Source organism: Acipenser ruthenus, chromosome 4, assembly GCF_902713425.1.
Source record: "Acipenser ruthenus chromosome 4, fAciRut3.2 maternal haplotype, whole genome shotgun sequence".
NCBI classification, from domain to species: Eukaryota; Metazoa; Chordata; class Actinopteri; order Acipenseriformes; family Acipenseridae; genus Acipenser; species Acipenser ruthenus.
Genome location: NC_081192.1, coordinates 57,060,632 through 57,074,736, shown reverse-complemented (window position 1 = coordinate 57,074,736; position 14,105 = coordinate 57,060,632). Strand labels below are relative to the sequence as shown.

Sequence of the window (14,105 nt, the reverse complement as noted above, 5' to 3'; positions counted from 1 at the left end):
AAGAGTTGCGTCGCACAGTGAAGAACTTATCTGAAACAGCAGAGAGGAGCAGCAACTGGCTGTGGTTGAGACGGAAAGATTCTGGCTGGGGACAGGTAAGTAAGCTGGGCTGAGTTGAGTGGGGGACGGAGGGGGGTGATGCTGGGACGCCAGAATCACCGTCGAGCCCTCTTGAGGTGTCGTGGGCTAGTCGACGAAACACTGAGGATGGAAGGTGCCCACTTGAAAACCCCAGAGATGTACCCTACTTAGCTCAATCCAGACGGTTGTCATGCTGATGCGCTGGGGAGGCCGCACTTTGGTTGATCCCCGGAGCCAGCATCGCAGCCGTTGTGTGTGCTGATGCGCCAGGGAGGCAAAATAAGCTGATCCCTGGAGCCAGCATTACACTTCAGCCATTAACACCAGACAGAAGGATATCTACATCATCATATGGAAGGAAACGTAAATGGATGGAGACACATATGGATCACATTAGTTTACTGTAAAGCTACGTCTTAGTTGGTGCTTATCTTGGCGAGAGCCGAGTTCAAATCAGCATGAAGTTTTAACATCTACTCTCGTGTAATGGAAATCATGAAGATCTGGATACGTCCAGTGACTGCTGTGAATAGTGCAGCTGGCAACAAGGGAAAGACCTTGTAACAGCCTGGAGAGACAGCTGACAGGAGGAAAGAGACCCCATTGGGGCTGGTAAGGGTTAGCTACCCTTGTCGGCAGTATCCAGCTCTGTGTTTACAGGATGCTGGAGACACCCGCCCAAGGCTTCTAAGAAATTAAAGAGAAAAATACCCCTAGAGTCTGCGAGAGCGGGGGCGGAAGATGACTCAACGTTGGACAACACGGTTAACGACTTAGGAACGGAAACGGATATGAGTATGGAGAGTACTTCACAAAAGACTAGTTCAAGATCTGCAGTTAATAAAGACATGGAACTCCAGGTTTGTGTCTGCGGCTGGAGCAAGGCGACAACGGTCAGGGGTTTGAAGATTCATCAAGGGAGAATGAAATGCTTGAGGGAGAAGGGACAAGGGCCTCGCATTGATCAGTACTTCTTACGAAGTCAGTCAAGTCAGTCGAATGAAATCCAGCGACAGGAAGCAAACCACAGTTCGCAGGATATCAGCACCCCTGTCATAGATGTGAGGAGGACTTGCATGGACACAGTTAGTGATGAACCTAATGATCCTTGTGAACCCGGTCAGACAAACCAGCATAAGAGAGAAAAGAACCTCAACGGGCACAAGCCTGGAGTTAAATGGCCAAGAGCTTGTGAGAAAACTGCATGGGACACAGTAAACACAGATCTCTGCGTTGCATTGGAAAGATTAAGTGGAACAGTTGAAAAGAAGCTGGATAAATTTGGGGACATCATCTACGCATATGGAAGTGAGAGGTTTGGAGTTGAAAATAGGAAGGAAAAAGTACAAACTATTCCTGGAAAGTCTAGACGGCAGCAAGAGATTGAACGCTTAGTTAGAGAAAGGAGACAGCTGAGGAACCAATGGAGAAGAGCAGAACAAAGTCAGAAGGAGGGACTCAATCTCTTACAAAGGGTCATAAAAGATAAGCTTGCAACATTGCGCAGAGCTGAGCGCCTACGGAAACGCTACAAAAAGAAGGAGCGTGCGAGAGCTAACTTTTATAAAGAGCCATTCAAATTTGTAAAGAAGTTATTCACCAGTGAGAAGAATGGCACACTAAAAGCATCTAAGGTTGAGCTGGAGAGATATTTGGAGGAAACACATACAGATTCAAAAAGGCAGGAGCCTATGTCAATTCCGTCAGACATCCCACCTATCAATCCACCAGAATACCAAATGGAGGACTGTGCACCTAAGTGGAAAGAAATAGAGCAAGCTGTGAAAAAAGCAAGGGCTTCATCATCTCCAGGGCCTAATGGAGTTCCGTACAGAGTGTACAAGAGTGCTTCAGGAGTTCTACGAATTCTGTGGAAATTGATGAAAGTGGCATGGGAAAAACAGGTTGTACCAAGAGCATGGCGCCGAGCAGGTGGAGTCTTTATACCTAAAGAAAAAGATTCTACAAGCATCAGTCAGTTTCGTCCCATTTCCCTATTAAACGTAGAAGGCAAGATTTTCTTCAGCATTATTGCTCAGAGATTGTCAGCTTACCTATTAAAGAACTGCTTCATTGACACTTCAATACAAAAAGCGGGCATTCCAGGTTTCCCAGGTTGCTTAGAACACATCAATGTGATCTGGCAACAAATTCAATCAGCTAAAAAGGAGAGGAAGGAGCTCCATGTGACATTCCTGGATTTGGCTAATGCATATGGTTCAGTGCCACATGAACTACTTTGGGCAGCATTTGATTTTTTCAGTGTACCGATGACAATAACAAATTTAGTGAAAGCCTATTTTGGAGATTTGCAATTCAGTTTTTCAACTTCAGAATTCAGCACTACATGGCAATGCCTAGAGGTTGGAATAATGGCAGGATGCACCATTTCTCCACTGGCTTTTACCATGGCAATGGAAGTAATCATTAGGGCATCAAAATGGGTAGTAGGAGGAGAGCGCTTGGCTTCTGGAATGCGACTACCACCAATTCGAGCATACATGGATGACATGACAACCATGACTACAACAGTAGCCTGCACTAATCGATTATTGGGCAAATTAACCAATAACATTGAATGGGCACGAATGCAATTCAAGCCCACTAAATCAAGGAGCATCTCTATAATTAAAGGCAAAGTAGTAGATAAAACATTCTTCATTAATGGTGAGGCAATACCAACAGTGTCTGAGAAGCCAGTGAAGAGTCTTGGGAGATGGTACGACGGGGATCTAAAGGACACAGTTCGTGTGGGAGAAGTTAGACAACAAGCAGTGGAAGGGTTGAAGAGCATAGACAGCTGCGCTCTACCAGGTAAACTAAAACTCTGGTGCTTTCAGTTTGGTCTACTGCCAAGGTTGCTGTGGCCACTGACTGTGTACGAGGTTTCTTTGACAACAGTAGAGAAGCTGGAAGCTTTAATCAGTTCATACATCAGGAAATGGTTGGGAGTTCCACGCTGCCTCAGCAGAGTGGGACTTTATGGTAAAGGAATACTGCAGCTACCAGTCTCTGCTCTAACCGAGGAGTTTAAGTGCGCCAAGGTCAGACTGGAAATGACTTTAGTAGAGTCACGCGATAAATGCGTAAGGGAGGCAGCACCTGTGTTGAAAACTGGAAGAAAGTGGGCGGCAAAGAAAGCTGTGGAAGATGCAAAGGCTGCCCTTCGAATTGGTGATATCATGGGGCAAGTTCAGCATGGAAGAGGGGGTCTTGGTTTCAGTTCAACTCCTCCTACATGGCACAAGGCGGCCCCAGCTCAAAGGAGGAAGCTGGTAGTCAACGAGGTGCAAAAGCAGGAGGAGAGGATGAGGTGTATAAAGGCCATTTCCCAGGCCAAGCAGGGAGAATGGATGAGATGGGAGAGTGTGGAACAACGCAAGATTGGCTGGAAAGACCTATGGTCAATGGAACAGAGCAGGATCAGTTTCCTCATCAGGTCAACATATGATGTTCTCCCATCACCACAGAACCTAAACCTCTGGGTAGGAGAGGATCCCTCATGTCCTTTGTGTTCATCACCTGCAACATTAAGGCACATTTTGACAGGATGTAAGGTGGCTCTTAGCCAAGGACGGTTTACTTGGCGCCATGACCAGGTGCTGCGATGTTTGGCCTTAGCATTGGAAGACAAGCGTAACATGACCAATAAGTTGTCACCTGTTCCATCAAAACATTACACACAAAAGACAACATTCCTCCGCCCAGGAGAGCAACCACCAAGAAAAGGTGTTAAAACCAATTCTCGACCAGGACAACTGGAAGCTGCTAGAGACTGGAAAATGCTGGCAGATGTTGGTCAACGGCTTATTTTTCCACCTGAGATTGCCACCACTAACCTTCGACCAGATATTGTCTTGTGGTCTGGATCAGCACGCCTTGTTCACCTGGTAGAGTTAACAGTGCCATGGGAGGATGCTGTAGATGAGGCGTATGAGAGGAAGAAACTGCGGTATGCTCAACTAGCCACTGAAGCGGAACAGCGAGGATGGAGAGTTCGGGTTTACCCAGTGGAAGTGGGTTGTCGAGGATTTGTGGCACACTCTACAACCCGGTTTCTCAGAGACGTCGGATTCAGTGGCCAAGAGTTGCGTCGCACAGTGAAGAACTTATCTGAAACAGCAGAGAGGAGCAGCAACTGGCTGTGGTTGAGACGGAAAGATTCTGGCTGGGGACAGGTAAGTAAGCTGGGCTGAGTTGAGTGGGGGACGGAGGGGGGTGATGCTGGGACGCCAGAATCACCGTCGAGCCCTCTTGAGGTGTCGTGGGCTAGTCGACGAAACACTGAGGATGGAAGGTGCCCACTTGAAAACCCCAGAGATGTACCCTACTTAGCTCAATCCAGACGGTTGTCATGCTGATGCGCTGGGGAGGCCGCACTTTGGTTGATCCCCGGAGCCAGCATCGCAGCCGTTGTGTGTGCTGATGCGCCAGGGAGGCAAAATAAGCTGATCCCTGGAGCCAGCATTACACTTCAGCCATTAACACCAGACAGAAGGATATCTACATCATCATATGGAAGGAAACGTAAATGGATGGAGACACATATGGATCACATTAGTTTACTGTAAAGCTACGTCTTAGTTGGTGCTTATCTTGGCGAGAGCCGAGTTCAAATCAGCATGAAGTTTTAACATCTACTCTCGTGTAATGGAAATCATATGAAACAAAAGAAAAACAAGAGAAAGTAATATGCCATGAGTCTCTCCAGCATCCACCTTCAAGGTTAGAGCTCTCTCCCTGAGCATTCCAAGGCCTTTATATATAGAATGAATTTCCCATAAGGCAACTCTCATTTAAAGATACAGCTCTCAAAAAAAAAAAAAAAAAAAAAAAAAAAATACAGATGCAAAAATGCTTCATTAGCATCATCAAAAAAATATTTTGTCCAGATCCACACACATAAGGTTAACCATACACATATATAAGACAAATAACATAAAGAAAAGTGCACTTTTAAATATTAGCTATGACCTTTAACCTCAGCAACCATTTTGTTTCTGCTGATGTGGCACTATCAGTCATCTTTATATGCTGAGGTATCACTGGCGGCCATCTTTTATACACTGCTGATCAGCTACTACCAGCAACAAGGATTTTTATACACAGGTATGAATAATACAAACTTTGTTTTTTTTAATTATATTTTCTCTTTGCTTGTGTTGTTCTCCAAGAATGGGGATACCACTGCAGTGATTTGGGGAAAATAGGGGAAATGGTAAGTCAGAATTCATTAATCATGCATATCACAAACACACACACATTCAGACATGAAGGGAAGTAGGAAAGGTTCTTGGAGTCAACAAAAATACCTTGGTACAAAAATAAATTAAAAAGCCACCCTGTCACAAACTCGAAGTGCATTGCTATGGATGTGACGCCGTCTGAACTGTATTAAAGAAATTAATTTAAATATTTTAAAAAAAACGCTTTAAATTGACATTTGGGCAATTCCACGGGAAGGTCAACCCAGGGGTTAATTTTTAAAAACCATCCTATCATGATGAACTTACACTCATTTTACAGGAAATTGTCAACTTTTAGGATTTATAAGGCATTACCAAAAAAAAGTTTGGATTATAGGAGTAAAAATACTTTTTATGGCAGTAGTCTATTCGGCAGTTACAAAACTTGATGCGAAACGTATGGAGTCATTAAAATTTGTACAGGTTACTAAAGAATAATACATTCATTTTAATATTTCTTTCTAAAGCATACTGTGTTAGCTTAATGATGAGGGCAAACTGCAAATTTCATCATCACTCAATTTTGTAAAATGAATAATGTTAATAACGACACTGACAACCAGTACGTCTGACACCGAAATTTCATATTTTTTTAGTTTGCTCCAGCTTTGAGTTTTGAAATTATTTTATACCATAGATTCTCTGCACAAGGGGTCCCCCTAACATATTTACCATATTGATTGCTCACCACAATCTACAGTTTAGCAGAAATCCTGGTGTCGGACGTACATTTTTGTGTACGTCCGACACCCGTACGTCCGACACCATGTTTTAAGTCCTGCCACCTGTTGGTCACATGCAATCATAACTTCCTGTTGTATCATAACTGCAATCATAACTTCCTTGTTTAAGCACATGGTTGAACTGGTGGTGTGATAATCCGCATTCATCCAAGAATACACCTTCATGACCCATATCCTTGAATCATTGAAAAACAAATACCCTGCAATCACAGAAGTTAAGATCTGTTCAGATGGAGCCAGCTCACAATTAAAACCTGCATTTGTGGGAGGAGTTCAGCTTCAAAGTTAGCTGGCATTTTTTTGCAACATCACATGGCAAAGGAGTTGTTGATGGGATTGAAGGAACAGTTAAAAGATCAGTTTGGCGGTATGTTCTTAGTGGTAGGGTCAAACAGCAACACAGAGTAGCTAAGGAGAGAAATCCAGGAATAAATATCCTGTATGTCTCAAGAGAACAAATTGAAAAGGAGAGGAATATGCTTGAGACTCACTGGGAAGGCACACTAGCAATTCCAAATACACACCAAGTTCACAGCATTAGGCCAAAGGGAAAGTTTGCTTTGATTGTAGCTGAAACTTCTGACTCCCCTCATTTCATGGAAATGCTAATTGAAGACAAAGATCTAGATGAGACCCTCGATGAGTCCAGTCAACCAAATCAAGAAGAGGATATCTCTGGTAGAGAAGTCTTCTTGGTAGGGGATTGGGTCCTTGTTAAGTATAATGGCAACATATTTCCAGGAGAGATCACCAAACAGAGTAAAGAGGATGGTCAGCAAATCTACAATGTGAATGCCATGTGCCCATCTGGAACAAAATGTAAATGGCCCGAAACTCCTGACCATATTACGTACTTTGAAAAGGATGTCATTAGAAAGATTGAAGCTTCGGTAGTTGCAGGAAACAGGGGACAGTTCATTTTCATTACCTAATTTTAGGCTCTATGCATACTGTAGTTTTGTATTTTGATTTAGATTACAGTACTCCAGTAGTTGCAGTAAATCGGGGAAAGTTCTCTCTCTACTCCTTGGTTAGCATGTTAGTCATAAGGGTGCATTGCAGTTTTGTTATCTAGAGTACACTTAAGAGATTAGTGTTCATATTGATGTTTCTGTGTGTTGTAGGCTGTCTTTTTTCCCATATTAATGTGTGTTGTTTTTCTCTCAAAACACTTAAGATTATATCAGGTTACTACATTGTTCATGTATCCTGCATGTAATAGTTCAGAATAAAATTGTGAATTTTGGGCATTTAAATACATCTTGTGAGTTTTCATTTCTAGCTTTATTTGTTACACCTCATTTCAATTAAGATTGTGGTGAGCAAATGAAGTAAATAAGGTCTGCTAGAGGTTAGCGGTTAGCGCTGCAGGGGCCTGGGTTCGATTCTGGTCTATGTGGAGTTTGCATGTTCTCCCCATGTTCACATGGGTTTTCTCCAGGTACTTGTGTTTCCTTCCACAGACCAAAGACATGCTGTTCAGGTTGATTGGTCACTCTAAATTGCCCTCTGTGTGTGTGTGTGGTGCTCACTGCCACCCTATGGTGGCAGTGAGCACAGGGTACTGTAGCTGCACAAAAGGCTTAATATATAGAATTAATCACTTGAAATATTCCTAAAAGTTAAACCTTCCATTGACAGCTTTGGTAAATTGATGATATTTGGAAACAATTTTTTTTTTTTTTATTAAAATAGTACTTGTACGTCCGACACTTTCACAAATGTATGTCCAACACTTGAAACTGTACGTCCGACGCTGAAGAAAACTCTTTCCTATTTCAGAAATAATGCATGCAATTTGAAATACTTAATATACAATTCACTACTTTAAGTCTTACCTAAAAGATCAGCATAGAGTGTATTACCAGAGTCCTCCTAATTCAGAGCAATCTGAATGTTTCTGACCAATGCTGGAAAAATACACATAAACTCTGATTACGTCCGACACCGACTGTTTTTTACCCCCCCTAGATAGGATATTTAGTATTTGACAATTTTGATATGATGGAACAACTATACTAATAGGGGCATCTACCATGCCATAAAAGAAACCAAGCAAGTTAAGAAGCTACAGATCAGCAAAGTGTCCAAAGCGTACGTCCGACACTGTGGAACTGCCCATTTGTCATTGGAAGTCCAGATACATTTAAATCAAGGAAGAATTTTCTTTCTTCCCATCTGCCAAGAAAAAATAACTTCCTTAGGAAGTACAGAGCATGATGGGGATTTGTTTATTTTATGCAAATAAACCTGTTTCCATTTAAGTTTATGCGAATTAAGGCACCTAAGGTCTAGCGTTTTCGAAAGTTCTTTTTTTTCATTTTTTGCAAACTACACCTGTTTTCATTGAGCTTACAGCATTTTTTAAAACTTTTTATAAACACCATTATTTAGAATTACTATAAAATAATTTTCGTTTTTCCAATAAAATGTAATATTATTAACTTGATATTACATACCCATCGAGTTCAAATGGCGCATAATTACAAATGTATAACTAAAACATTTATCCTACAATTGAAACCTAAAAATGTATGAAAGTCAGACTTCTGAAAAAGTTGCTTTTTTATTTTTTAACAGTAACTTTAAATGGCTGTAAAGTAAAGGCACAAAGTGAACAAAAATAATACAGCATGCACAAATATACACCTTTTAGTAAAAATTGAGAGATATTTTTACATAAGAACATAAGAAAGTTTACAAACGAGAGGAGGTTGGTTCCAGACCCTCACAATTCTCTATGTAAAAAAGGGCCTCCTATTTTCTGTTCTGAATGTCCCTTTATCTAATCTCTATTTGTCACCCCTGGTCCTTGTTTCTTTTTTTAGGTCAAAAAAGTCCCCTGGGTCAACATTGTCAATACCTTTTAGGATTTTGAATGCTTGAATCAGATCACTGCGTAGTCTTCTTTGTTCAAGACTGAATAGATTCAATTCTTTTAGTCTGTCTGCATACAACATTTCTTTTAAACCCGGGATAATTCTGGTTGCTCTTCTTTGCACTCTTTTTAGCACAGCAATATCCTTTTTGTAGCGAGGTGACCAGAACTGAACACAATATTCTAGGTGAGGTCTTACTAATGCATTGTAAAGTTTTAACATTACTTCCATTGATTTAAATTCAACACTTCTCACAATATATCCAAGCATCTTGTTGGCCTTTTTTATAGCTTCCCCACATTGTCTAGATGAAGACATTTCTCAGTCAACATAAACTCCAAGGTCTTTTTCATAGATTCCTTCTTCAATTTCAGTATCTCCCATATGATATTTATAATGCACATTTGTATTGCCTGCGTGCAATAAAGCAAAAAAACACGTTTCCAGGGAGAAACGACAGCAACACATGACTGGCGGTGGACCTCCACCGAACAGCAATAGATAGCATTTCTAAGAAATGTGTTCAGTTTTTGCGCCAACAATTTGACAGTCTACCAAATCCATACGATGATGATGCCTGTTTCAACAAGGAAGCTTCCACCAGGGTAGGCTTCGGACAGTTGTAGAAAACAAACAAAATAATATTTATTATATTCCGCATCAATAGCCTAGATTATACATTTACAAACTAAATATTGTTATTTACCGTGATAGCAAGTCCATGTGCTGATTAACTCATTTATGTTTGTGTTATTAAATAGAAAAACCAATCAAGAACTGAATTAACTAAAACATTTATTTATTTACAACACATTTCCTTAGGTAGTTGACGATCTGCCAGATAGCCTGGTTTGACGCTGCTGTCTGTACTACTACTAGCTCAGCCACTAGCTCGCCTCCGTTAGAACAAGGCCCGCCCACTGTCACTTCGACGCCTGTAACAAAGCGATGAAGGGAATCAGCTGACCCTGGCCCAGCCCTCCTGGAGATGGCTCGTAAAGACCACACATTGAAAATGTGGATCTACACACTGAAAGAGGAGAAATTAATGTTGCAGATAGCTGCATTGAAAAGGAATGGAAAGGAATACATGTACATAAATGTGTACAGAATAATAAATACACTATTATATCTTACATGGCATCTGTTTGTTTTCTAAACCTACTGTTGAACTTAATTGTTCTGTTTATAATAAATACCACCCCAATAAATTGCTACTGCAATAGCTAAAATCCACTGGTATCTACTGGTGGTGAAATAGTAATCAGTTAGGCTATTTTACCAGTGTTTAACTGGTGAAAAACTGTGTTAGCCTGTCCGCCTTGATGCCTTTCGTGCACAAGAGGCACGGGGTCATCAGGAAGAGCGTCTGTTTCAAAATCCCGAAGCCCCGCTAGTCTACTGAAATTATGCAAAACTGCACATGCATCTATGATCACGAGTGACCTTTCCAAGTTAACAAGTCCAAATGCTAAACATGGAAATCTCTTTTTAAGAACGCCAAATGTCCGTTCAGTAACATTTCTCATCTGTACATGAGCCTTGTTAAAACGTCTTTCAGGACCAGTTGCAGGGTTTCAAATTGGGGTCATTAAATACTGCCTACAGGGGTAGCCATTGTCACCTAATAATAAACCTCCAATCTCCTTATTTTCAAACTTGGCACAAACAAAACTGGTATCAAATATTCATGAATCGTGTGTGGATCCAGGCCATCGAGCAACTACGTTGGTAATATTTAGCTCTGTATTACAAATCATTTGCACATTGATTGAAAAAAACCCTTTACGATTCCGAAAGATTTCAGCACTATCGCCCCCTGGTGAAATTATTGGCACGAGTGCAGTCTATAGCACCTACTACAGCAGGAAAACCTGCTCTAGCAAAAAACAACTGCTGTATACGATGGCTAGTAATGCGTTCTCCCATTGGAAATTTAATATATACCCGGTGGCACAAAATCTCAGAGTAAGTAGCACTTGAATGAGTGGAGGAAAAGTCTTTTTTGTCTCTGTATCTAACTATTTGTGGTTTTAATATATTAACCAATTCCGTTATGCTTTTTTTCTCATTCTGAATTGCTGTATAAAACTTTCATCATTAAATTCAATAAAAGAATTGTTACGATCACGAACAACATAACATCTAACCATTCTTGCATCCTGAATTTGCCTAACACGTTCAAAATAACCATCCATCTTCGCAAGAATACCAGACTCAATGCACCTAACACCAGGATTGGAATGTAATCTGGATTGAATCTGAATCTCGATCTGCGCAAAGGAAAAAAATATCAACCCAGGATTCAATCCGGGATCGAGTCTGATCCAGGCTTAATCTTGATGTGCTCAATCCACTCTTAGAATGTTACGTTTTGTTTCTGATAAATATACAGGATATTTAAAATATACTCAGGAAGTCATTGTCTACAAAAAATAAAAACATTCTGAATTGTTTTTCCTACAAAGGCATAAAACTCCCAGAAGCAACTCATGTGTTCCTTCAATAGGACATGTAGCAGGAAAACCATGATCGCTAGTTTTATTGTTTACAAATGCTATGAAAAAAATACTATTAAAAATCAAATACATGTAGTTTATATTACTGTAATGTGTGCATCTTTCATATACAGTAGAAAAATGTGAGATCTACAAAACAAAGTAATACGTCAGATTTATTTTGTTAACTATACAGTATGTACTTAACTAAACTTTAGAAGTGTGTTTCTGATTAAAAAGAAGCCTTGGTCAAACCAAACTAGAAACTTGACAATCTGTGTTGATCGTAGGCAGCAGCATGCAGTAAGTGCACACTTGGGGAGCTATACCAAGAACGTAAAAGCTCTTTTACCCTTACTGTAAGCCATTCATTAATAGCTTACCAAACTGATGCCATCCTTTTTTACCCCTTTCTGTTGCGCTTTAAGTACTTAGAAAGGGCACAATCGCATCTGGGTTTAAAAAAAAAAAAAAATCTCTACATTAGTTTCATTTAAACTAAAATAGTTTGTCTAAATTTTAGGATCCAAGAGCTGTTAAATTTCTTTCAATTGTCTGTTCCATATAGCTACTGTATCCCATCACCAATATCAAGCTCCTCTACAATCCTGGTGCTACTGTATGGAAGCCGTGGGTTGAAATAAACTCAGTTTAAATCAACATTAAGTAACAGGAAAGTAAATAAATTAAAGTAATGTAGATTCAGTTAACGAAAAAGCCACATTAGCGGTCAAAATGTATAATAAAATAAGCTGACTGTTAATTTTGGCAGATATGCTGAAAAAAAATAATACACGCACTTTAATTAGGCAATTTTATTCTGCTAACGGAAACTCAGCCAGGCATTAACATTTCTTGGCTGTCTAATTCCCCAAAGGAGTCCTCAACCTTAATGGGAACCCTGAACGTACGTATGGTTAGTAAAAGTCTTTAAGGCGTAGCAAACTAAACACACAAATTGAACGGCTTTAAAAATAGGGTCAAAAGTCAATCACCTTCTAAAATTACATTCTATTGAAATGTCATTATGTATTGCAAGACATAAGAAACCTGCCAAGGCCAGGCACTATTGAATACCCAAAACCAGGAGCTTTTTTTTTTTTTTTTTTTACAAAATGCCTTAGGAGATACATACTGTGAGGGCCCAATAGTTCAAAGTGGTTACCTACGTCACCTATAATTAAAACCTTCAATGTCATGGTGATCTCCATACTAAATGTCATCTATAAAATATTAACTGAAGTTAAAATATCTAGTCAATATATTTATTTAGGAATTCATATGACCAACTATATATGAATCACTTTTTCTTTCCAATACCTTACCATATCCAGTGAGAAGATGAAATCCACTGGTATTTAATTTTATTAGTAAAACATTAGTACAGTTCACATAGCAGGAATTGTACATTGCCAAGACATTGGGAGCAGATTATATTTTCTGTGTCCTATTCTGCCAAATACCAGACCCCAAACATTATGATGCTCAGTTGCAAGAATAATGAACTACAGTAGCTACTGATCAGCGTGTTAACAAACAATACACTCACTGTACTAGTATTATTTTGTTTACATTTAAATGAATGTTATTCTCTGAAACCAGTTATTTATTGGGCGTTACCTCTCCTTTGCCAATGGGTAAACGATGTTAAATGTAAAACTATTAATATAATAATAATAATAATAATAATAGCAAACATCTCCAGTGACAACACCAAGTATACGTCATTTATGTATCACTATATCCACTCCTAGAAACCTACAATTAAAAAAATCATAATAAAATCTGCACATTTGCAAATAAATATTACCAAGCTTCAGATTCTCAAGCACATTTAGCCCAAACTTAAGGCACCTCCCTAGGCGAAGTTCCTCACTCTAGTCCCCTGCTCCGCGAGTTACCGAACCTAACAAAACGAAATAAAATGCTAAACACGGTTGGAAATAAGGGTTATCCATCCTTACCTGATATTATTTAGTGGCCAGTATTCTAGAATTAAATATCCTGCATGACGTTCCTTTATTTGTTTAATTTTAAAATAAGTTAATTAATAAATACATTGCACAAAGTACTTCCTTTCAAAATTACAGAACGTGAACTGAAAACACTTCCACCTTCAACATCAGCTACTCTCACTCACACACACGCCGTACTAGCCAAGACGGATTCCTCCGGGTCCTACTGCCAACCTAATACAATTCGCAGCTCCTTCCTCACAAGCATGCAGAGGCGCCGCGTGCATACAACATGCTGAATCTCATTCGGCATGGAATTCAAAGATTTACCCTGGAAATTCTACAGTTATTTCCAACAATTTTAAAACAGGCTCTGGCATTGAATATAGTACTAATGCCAGCAGTTCCCAATGCCTGTGCTGTACTTCTCCAAAAATTCTACTTGCTTAAATTACTGTGTTATTGATTCATTTTATGCAATTGGAAGGAGCCCTCTGGAAATCCCCCAAATCACTTTTTATGAATGATTAATTATTATATTTAGTTGTAGAAGCTCGTGGTCATCCTAATTAGCTACAATAACACATTGTGGGAACCATAATCTCCCATCTGTGTGTCATGTTTACACTGTGTGTACACCTGGAGAACCGCTCATCCAATCATTTCTCATGAAACTTGGTATTAACATCATTCAGAATAAGCC

The 14,105-nt window shown here is 39.8% G+C and overlaps 1 protein-coding gene across 4 annotated transcripts in view; it reads right to left on the bottom strand.

Annotated features, from left to right (window-relative positions):
- The window catches only part of fam49bb (family with sequence similarity 49 member Bb), a 98,083-nt gene that overhangs the window by 53,176 nt on the left and 30,802 nt on the right, over nt 1-14,105 (bottom strand). The window contains exon 1 of one of the 4 annotated variants that reach the window (XM_059022592.1): nt 13,588-13,609. The exons of 2 other annotated variants lie outside the window; for them this stretch is intronic. The gene's annotated coding sequence lies outside the window, so the exon portion shown is untranslated. One more of the 4 variants, XM_033998364.3, reaches the window with a different exon arrangement.